Source organism: Artibeus jamaicensis, unplaced genomic scaffold (genome assembly GCF_021234435.1).
Source record: "Artibeus jamaicensis isolate MK-2021 breed Jamaican fruit bat unplaced genomic scaffold, CSHL_Jam_final scaffold_916, whole genome shotgun sequence".
Classification (NCBI taxonomy): domain Eukaryota; kingdom Metazoa; phylum Chordata; class Mammalia; order Chiroptera; family Phyllostomidae; genus Artibeus; species Artibeus jamaicensis.
Window position 1 is genome coordinate 43481866 of NW_026522059.1, and position 8944 is coordinate 43490809.

The following is an 8944-nucleotide window of genomic DNA, read 5'->3' on the forward strand; positions in this document are numbered from 1 at the left end:
GGGAAATGCAGGCAGCTGTAGCAGGATCATCAGGCATCCTTGAGGAAGAGAGAGAGAGAAAGTCCAGTACCCTCTTTTTATTTTAAATCTTCTGGCCCATAATTCCATGCTCTCTGGAGGTATTCAGCTTCTCAGCCAATCCTGTCCAAGACTGTTTCCCATCGCCTCGGCAACTGCCTCATGCAGCCCCTCCCTGCTGCTCCCCAGTGGTCGGATCAGATCTCTGTAACAGGAGCAGGCTAGAATCTCTGTGTCCCCCATTTCTCGTATGTTCTTTAAAAGCTCTGAAGCCCACCACCATCAATAAAAATCCACATAAAAATGATGTGATATATGTACTTAGTAATGAAAATTTGAAATGTGTGTTTCCAAAAATATAAAATTAAAATCCACCCATGATTCAGTGCTTCCAAATGAACTACAGTTGAAATACTGGTGTATGTTCTTGTGTTCTTTTCTCTTTACATGTATTTATGTATTATCTACTTTTACATAATATGATCTATAAAAGTGAATATAAATTATTTTATGATCTGCTTTTTTCCTTTAGCAATGTTACACAGTCACCATTCCATGTTATTAAATGCTTTTCTATAATTTCATTTTTTCAGGTCAGATTTATTGAGATATAATTTACATGCAGTAAAACTCTTTTTGAAATGCTCAGTTTGATGCTTTTGAAAAATATATAGTCCTATAAACCCTACAAAAACCAAGATATAGAACTTTTCTGTCGTCCCCAAATTTCCTTCCCCACTCCCAGTCCTTAGCAACTGAGGATCTGATTTCTAACCTTGTATTGTAATCTTTTCCAGAATGTCATATAAATGGAATCATACAATATGTAGTCCTCTTTGTGTGTACAACTGGATTCTTTCACTTAAAATAGGTTTGTGAGATTCATTCACATTGTGGAAATGTATCAGTAGTTTGTTTCTATTTATGCTGAATTTATTCTATTTATTTGTTCTTTTATGTTAGCCATTCAGGGTGCTCATTAATTTCTCAATGATTTCAGTGGTTTTAATTTGCATTTTCCTAAGAACAAATGATGTTGAGCCCCTTTTTGTGTGCTTGTTTGCCATCAGCACCTCTTCTTTGATTAGGCATCTGTTTAAGTATTTTGTTCATTTTTTAATTGGATTTATTGATTTGTGAAAAATCTTTATATTCTGGATACAAGTCGTCTGTAATGTATACGTATTGTGAATATTTTCTCCCACTCTGTAACTTGTTTTTTCATTTCTTTAACAATGTCCTTCAAATAGCTGCAGATTTTAATTTTAAAGTCCAATTTATCCTTAAAAATCTAGATGTACCACAGATTTTTTATCCATGCACCAACTGATGGACATTTAAAAAAATTAATCCTCATGTGAGGATATACTTATCAATTTTTATATAGAGAGAGGGGAAGGTCGGTCGTCATGAGAAAGAAACATGAACGCACTGACTCCTGAGCACATCCCAAGTGGGGACCGGGGACCCGCAACTTCACTTCTCTTGGGTCAATTCCTAGGAGTGAGGTTGTTGAGTCATGTGGCAGGTCTGTGTTTAACTTTATAAGAGGCTCCAAACTGTTTCCCACAGTTGAACGCTACAAGTTTACACTCTCAACAGGAATGGAAGGCTCTATCTACTTTGCATGCTAATAGCATTAAAAAAAATGTAGCCATCCTGTAGGTGAGACTATTTTACATGCTATCAGTATCTCTTCTGCAAAGAAATCCCTGTTCAAATCACTTGGGGGTTGTTTTATTAAACATGGATTTATTTCTATAACTATGTGAATACACCCAGAAGAGATCCAGTTTTGGAGGGGACTAAAGATTATACAATTTGGAGAGCCCTGTTTGAGGAAAATAATATAAAATTACTTATACAAAATGATGAGAACCTATCTTACTGTGTCAAAGGAGTCTATGAAAGTGAAAATTCCAAGGCTTAACTCTAATTATCTTCATAGTAAATCTACTCTGGAGAAAACATAATTGGTTTACTCAATATCCTATTATTGTACATTTTTTTCTGTCTTTTTTGGGGGGTACCATTAGCCACCATATTCAGATAAATAGTTTATAGCTAAATCTTGGCATAGATGTGTATTCATTTACTAGGGATAATTTTTTTAGCAGAATAGTTCTGCCAAATGGTATGATTATATTAAAGAATTGATATAAAAATTCATACTATTTATACTTCCTCTGACATATATGAGCATCCCTCCCAGTCTCACCTGTTATGGATGTAATGTTTGCATTTAAAAAATTGTTACTGATTGATTTGAGAGAGAGAGAGGAGAGAAGAGAAGAGAGAAACATCGATGTGTTGTTCCGGTTATGTATGCGTTCATTGGTTCATTCTCATATGTGCACTGACCGAGGATGGAACCCACAAACTTGCTGTAATGGGAACAGTGCTCTAACCAACTGAGCTATCTGGCCAGGGCTTGCTTTTGTTTTTAAATGATTTCTTCTCCACTTAACCTCATCAAATTTCTACCTCCACTGTGTCACTGACACTGCTTGGCATATCACCAAGTGTCTGTTTCTCAAATCCAGTGAATTCTTTTCCTTTTCCGTAGTGTGTCATTGAACACTGTTGACCATTTTAGTCTTTTTGTTTCTTTGGCTTTCATGGCCTCATTTCTGAAATCGCCCTGACATTTCCGCGGCTGCTGCCCTTGCTCTTCTCTGCCTTGGCCCCTCTCTTGCTTTGCCTGGCTCTTCAGCGTCGTGTCCACTAGGAGTCTTTCTTTGACTTTCTTCCTTTTCCATCTATTCCCCTCCCACCTGTGATGGTTAATTTTGTATGTCGACTCAGCTAGGCCACAGGACCCAGATATTTTGTCAAACACAATAATTCTAGATGTTTCTGTGAAGTTATTTTGTATATGAGATTTATGTTTTACATCAGTAGATTTTGGGTAAAACAGATTACCTTCCTAATATAGATGGACCTCATCTAATCAGTTGAAGGCCTTAATAGAAACAAGATTGATCTCCTCAGATAAAGAAGGGATTCTGCCAGCAGACTTCCTCTGGACTCCAGCTGTATCATCAGCTCTTCCCAGGAGCTCCAGCCTGCCAGCCTGCCCTGTAGAATTTGAAATCTCTAGCCTTCGCAATCAATGTGCCAATTCCTTAAAATCTTTCTCTCTCTCTCTCCATATATATATATATATATATATATATATATACACACACATATATGTTCTAACCAACATATATATGTGTATATGTATAGATGTATATATGATCTATCCATACACACACACATTCTCTGGACAACCTTGAATAATACACTGTTATATATTAGTGGATCTCAAACTCCAGTTGCATCAGAATCACCGAAGGTGTTTTGTTCCTAAAACAGAAGACCCAGTGAATCCCTGTCTTACAATCTGGCTTCAGTAGGTTTGGAATTGGACTTGGGAATTTGCACTTTCATAGGCTCCACAGTTGATTCTCATGTACGTAGTGAGAGAATCACATTTGAGAAACACTAGTCTGCATATTCTTTCTGGATTATCTCATCAATTCTCTTATCTTTATTATAAACAAGATAATTATTCCCAAATCCATAGCTCTAGGCCAGAAATTCCCTGAATTCCAGATCTTTTTATCTGCTAAACATTTCTTTTCCTTGTTCTGTGTGCAACTGATCTCACCATTTCCCGATCATGTCTTTTTTAAATCCCCATTTCAGTGAATGATACAATGTCCACTCACTCAAAGGAGAAAGCTGGGAGCCCTACTGAACCCCTTCCTCTCACTTCTCCACTTCCTTAGTGTCTTTCATATCTTCTCTACCTTTTCACTCCACTGCCGTTGCCAGGATCTGAACCACAGTACCGTCTGGAGTTGGCGGTTGTAATGAACTCCACTTCCTGCCACTTGTCCTCCCAACCCAACCTCCTCTTCTTTGCCGGATCCATTTTCTAAAATGCAAATCCAGCCATGCTTAAGCTCTTCAATTACTCCTTTCCTGCCCAAAGGATAAGTGTGAATTCTCAGGATGAAATAAAGCCCCCCATGGCTGGGCCTCCTTCCCCATATCGGTGGCTGCTGTCCCCAGCTGTTTGTAGCCGCTTAGACATGGGGGGGCAGTGTTTGGCATATTCATGATCCTGTTACACTGACCTGTCTCCCTAGAATGTGTTCCCTGCCATCCAGTGACCACTTATTCATCCTTCAAGACTCAAGAATCGTCTCTGTTGCCAAGCCTTATCTAGTGGTCCCAGTCTTTCTTCAATCACACTGAAATACTTCATTGTCCTTACTCATTTTCATGTGTGGCAGTAAATAAATAGTAGATAATTTCCTCCTAGATTGGGGATTAATTTTTCACTTTTATATCCTGAGTATTGAGCAGAGCCTGGCATAGAGTACAGATGTGTGCTTGTGCCTGTTGATTAAATAAATGAATTACTTATGGTGGAAAGAACATTGTTCTGTCTAAGGTCTGAGGATCTAATATATAACATGGTAACTGTAGTTGATAACACTGTTTTGCATAATTGAAGTTTGCTGAGAGTAGTACTTAAATGTCCCCCTGTGCACACACACATATATAAATATGTGAGGTGATGGGTGTGTTAATTAAATGAAAGGAATCCTTTTGCAATGTATACATATATGAAGTTATCACTATGTACACTGTCAATATGTTAAAATTTTCTTTGTCAATTATACTTCAATAAAACAAAAGAAAAAGAAAAAAAAACATGTCCTAGGAGTTCAATTATTTGAGTGTATGCCTAGTTCAACCTGGAGTTAATTGACTTCCTTGGAATTAACCCTCCTAGAATTCAGGTAGCTTTGGGATTTGCTGGAAGGTAAGTAATAAAATCAGCAAATGATGACCAAATTGACATGCAGATTATATTGTGACTGCCAATGAGACCCTCCAAAAAGTATCTATTATTAGTATTTATTTTATAGTACCAGTAATTCATGTTGTGCTGATGTCAAAAGGTTTGGAGTCCTAAGCTAATTGAGGTGAAGAGTAACTGGTAAGTAATACAGAGTTACCAAAAGTAATACAGATCCCCTTCCTGCCCATCTGAAGCGTCTGCAAGGAGAAGCCCTGGGTAACAGAAGTCAGCTATCATGGAGCTACTGTGAGCCTCTGTACCACACAATTGTGCAACCTGCACTCCCCCCAACAGTACCTGAAAATGAGGATCCCCCATCCCTGATGTTTAATCAGGAACCCTGAGCGGCAGCTGGATTTTCTGAATCTATCCCAGGCTTTGGTTGCGGTAGATCTGTTGTTTGAGAAGAACCCTGTGCTTGAGCTTCCTTTCACTCAACCACTGGGGAAGAAGCAAGAAAAAGTGGGATTCTCAACTAACCTTTGTTTTCATTCCGTTTCCTTGATGGTACTACTTCACTTTCCTCTTGAAGCACGGGTCAGAATGTCCCCCTTTCTTCTAGGGTCTTACATTCAGGCTTAGATGTTACCATAACAACAATGGCTTAACAGCAACAATGACAACAAAGTAACAGCAGCAGCAGTAATTTGTAGCAGCAGCAGCTGTTTAGTGGGCGGATTCTGTTTCCTGGGCTCTGTCAGGACCATTTGGCCTGTATTGTTGCATTTACTACCTGTGACGACCCTACATAATAGACGCTCTGTTGGCTCCGTTTACAGGTGAGTCCATAGGCTCAGACAGATTAAGGAATTTGCCTAACGCTGCACAGCCAGTAAGAGGCAGAGCTGGGAAATGAACTCTGGCATGCCTGACTGCAACAACTCTTACCTATGGTCTTACCCGCTTTTCCTGAATTACCCTCATTCTAGAGCATATGTTATATCCACTGGACATGAGAATAATTTTCGAAGACCTTTCAGGGTTTTGATCTTATTTTATTGGCCAAGCTTAACCTGCGCAGGGACGAACTCTCGGGGTGTCTGGAGACACGGTGCCCAAAAGGGCTGCAGATGAGAGACGCACCGAGCGCTTACAGCTAAGTCCTTATATAGGGAAGAGCAAGCAAGCCTTGAACAGAAGCAGACGTGGCAGTTAGCTATTTGCTGACAGAGATCGCGCAGGGGAACAGGGTGGGGTTTCAAAATTCAAAACTAAACAGATTACCATCTGCCTATCTTGCTCTAAGTAGGGCACTCACATAGTGCAGGATGTCTGCTCAGCCTTTGTTTGCATGCTGTTCCTCGTTCCTGTTTTGCTGTGGTTCTCAATTTCCCAGATCTCAACACATGCACCCAAAAATTGATAGTGGTGAGTTTATAGTTCTTGAATTCAAATCTTTGACTTGATTGAGCAGAGGTATATGACAGCCATATACAATTATAAGAAAACTTATGACAACTTGAAAATATAGGTCCTTAGGTTTTCTGACTAAATAAAACAAAACAAAAAACCTACCAACCAATACACCAACGAAACCTCTTACATTAGAAACTTTGTCCTAAACAAAATGCATTCTAAGTTTTGAAGCACAGGTTCACAGTTTGAGGAGTCATCTGATGAATCATTTTTCACTTCTGATGTGCAACCATTTCCAAAGACCTTTTCCGTTAAATGTTAAGGCGTGAACTCTGGAAGTCTTAAGAGTTATTCACTGTGTCTTACTTGCTCATCAGGTGACTATTTCTCCCACCTCTGGTTCTGACCAATCACTGCTTCACATGTTACTATTTCCAGCGTTCATGCTGTTCATTCTCTACTCACACAACTTCGTTTCTTCTGAGCCCTGTCTCCTACCAAGTGCTTCTTTTAAAAATTGTTCTTGTGATTAATAATCTTTCATTGGCAACTGCTGTGATTCATGGGTAGTAACAAGCCTGGAAGGTGAAGGGCAGACATTCTTATTTTATTTTGGTGTGGTTGTTCCAGCACTAATTTAAGGTATCATCCCACCCACCTACAGCCCCATGCTGTGAGGCTACCTGATTGTTTTCTGTTGAAATACCAAGAGCTGTAAATTTCCGAGAAAGATTAAGCTCCTCATTTGCCTAAACATTGCATCCATCAAGATAAAGACAATTCAGCTGGAAGGACCCACGCACCCTTAAGGCAGGGGGGTCACACTCATTTTCACCCGGGGCCACATCAGCCTCCAGATTGCCTTCAAAGGGCCGAAATAATTTTAGGACTGCATAAATGTAACTACTTTTAACTGTTAAGGGGTTAAAATTACATTCGGCCCTTTGAAGGCAACTGAGAGGCTGATGTGGCTCTGGGTGAAAATGACTGTGACCCCCCTGCCCTAAGGGTTGGCTGTTACTCCCTAGTCTTGGGAATCATAAATACCTCCAGGTTGGCCCCTCTTTATCCCCTTGAAATTGGTAGCCAAGACTGCTGCCATCTGTGACGCACTAGAGTCGTCTATGACTCACAGGGTTCCCACAGGATACAACCACAAAAATTGCCCTCAGGCAGGGCACTAGCTAGCAGTTTTGGCACTTGGGCTAAAAGGACAAAACTCCCAAGTCAACTTGTACTTTTAACTAGTCATTCTTACTGATTAGGTAGTAATATTTATAAAATCATTAATGTGGTGTACCCTCTACATTTGGGGGGCCTGGCAAAGCTTTTGGCCACCCCACAGTTGCTCGTGTGCCCTGCACCAGTCTGATGTGCCACCGTGGCCTGACTGAGGAAGAAGGAATTTGCATCCCTGCTGCAGGGAGAGCTGCCTCGCCCACCCATCTCCATCACAAAGTGACTAATGGACGTCCGTGATAGGGGACTTAAGAGCTGGAAAATTTTAGTTTAAGTAATAGCTAATAAACTTAGTAATCAATGCATGTAAATGCTTTTGTGGCAGGAACTGAAGGTATGACCCACCCTGACTCCAGGAGACCATAAGCAGTTCCACCTTCATTCCTCAGAAGGACTGCAAGCAACTCAAGATGATATCTGGGCCATTGTACTCCAGGGAGAAATGACCACTGCCCAGGACACAGTTTAAGACTACCACCCAGAACAAGAATGCTGAAGTCGTTTTTTTTTTAATCCAATTAACTTTTCCCTGAATTTCAAAGCCCCTCACCACAGCTTGTTTATTCCCCGCTATAAAAACCTTGGCCTGGAAAGAAAGAGGAGATGGTCTGTTAGGGTATGAACCTGCCATCTTCTCACATCGCCAGCCGTCTAAATAAAGTGCCCATAAAGACTCAGTCCCTGTCTCTGCTTACTGGGTTTGGCAGTGACAGGCAGCCCAAAGTCCAGTGTCTTTCCGGTTTCATATGGACACAATCATGTTGTCTACAGATAAATACAGTTTTACTTATTCTTTGCAGCTGTATGTTCCTTCTTTTCTCCCTCTCTTCCTTTTTTCCTTAGAGATACATAGAAGTGCAAGAGGCTGCTACTACTACTGCAAATATTTATTGAAGATTTAGTATAAAACAAGTGCCTTTGTACCATTGTAAAAAGTCAGTTGTTTCTATATGTGGGGTCTAGCTCTTGAATCTGTATTCTACTTTATGGACCTGTCTGCCTTTGTGTCAAATTTACACTGTCTTGTGCTATTTTGCTTTATAATAAACCTTGGAATCACACGGGATTAGCCCTCAAAATTTGTTTTTCCTTTTTAAATTTTGCTTTTGCTATTCTAGGTTATTTGCATGTCCATATGAATTTTAGAATCAGCTTGTCAGTTTGTGCCAAAAAAAAAGCCCACTGGGTTTGACTGGTATTGTTTGAATCTATAGATCAATCTGGGGGAGAATTGCCCTCTTAACATTAATTTTTCCATTCATGAACAAGTTGTCTCTCACCACTTATTTGGTTTTCCTCTAATTTTCCACTGTAATGATTTGTAGTTTTCACTATGTAGGTCTTCCATATCTTTAGGCAGTCTTTCATAGTTTTTATCCCTGAATATTTCATATTTTTGATGCTTTGCAACTGATATTTTAAAATTTTGATTTTGGATTATTGCTAAAATTAAAATGCCATTATGTTGTATAT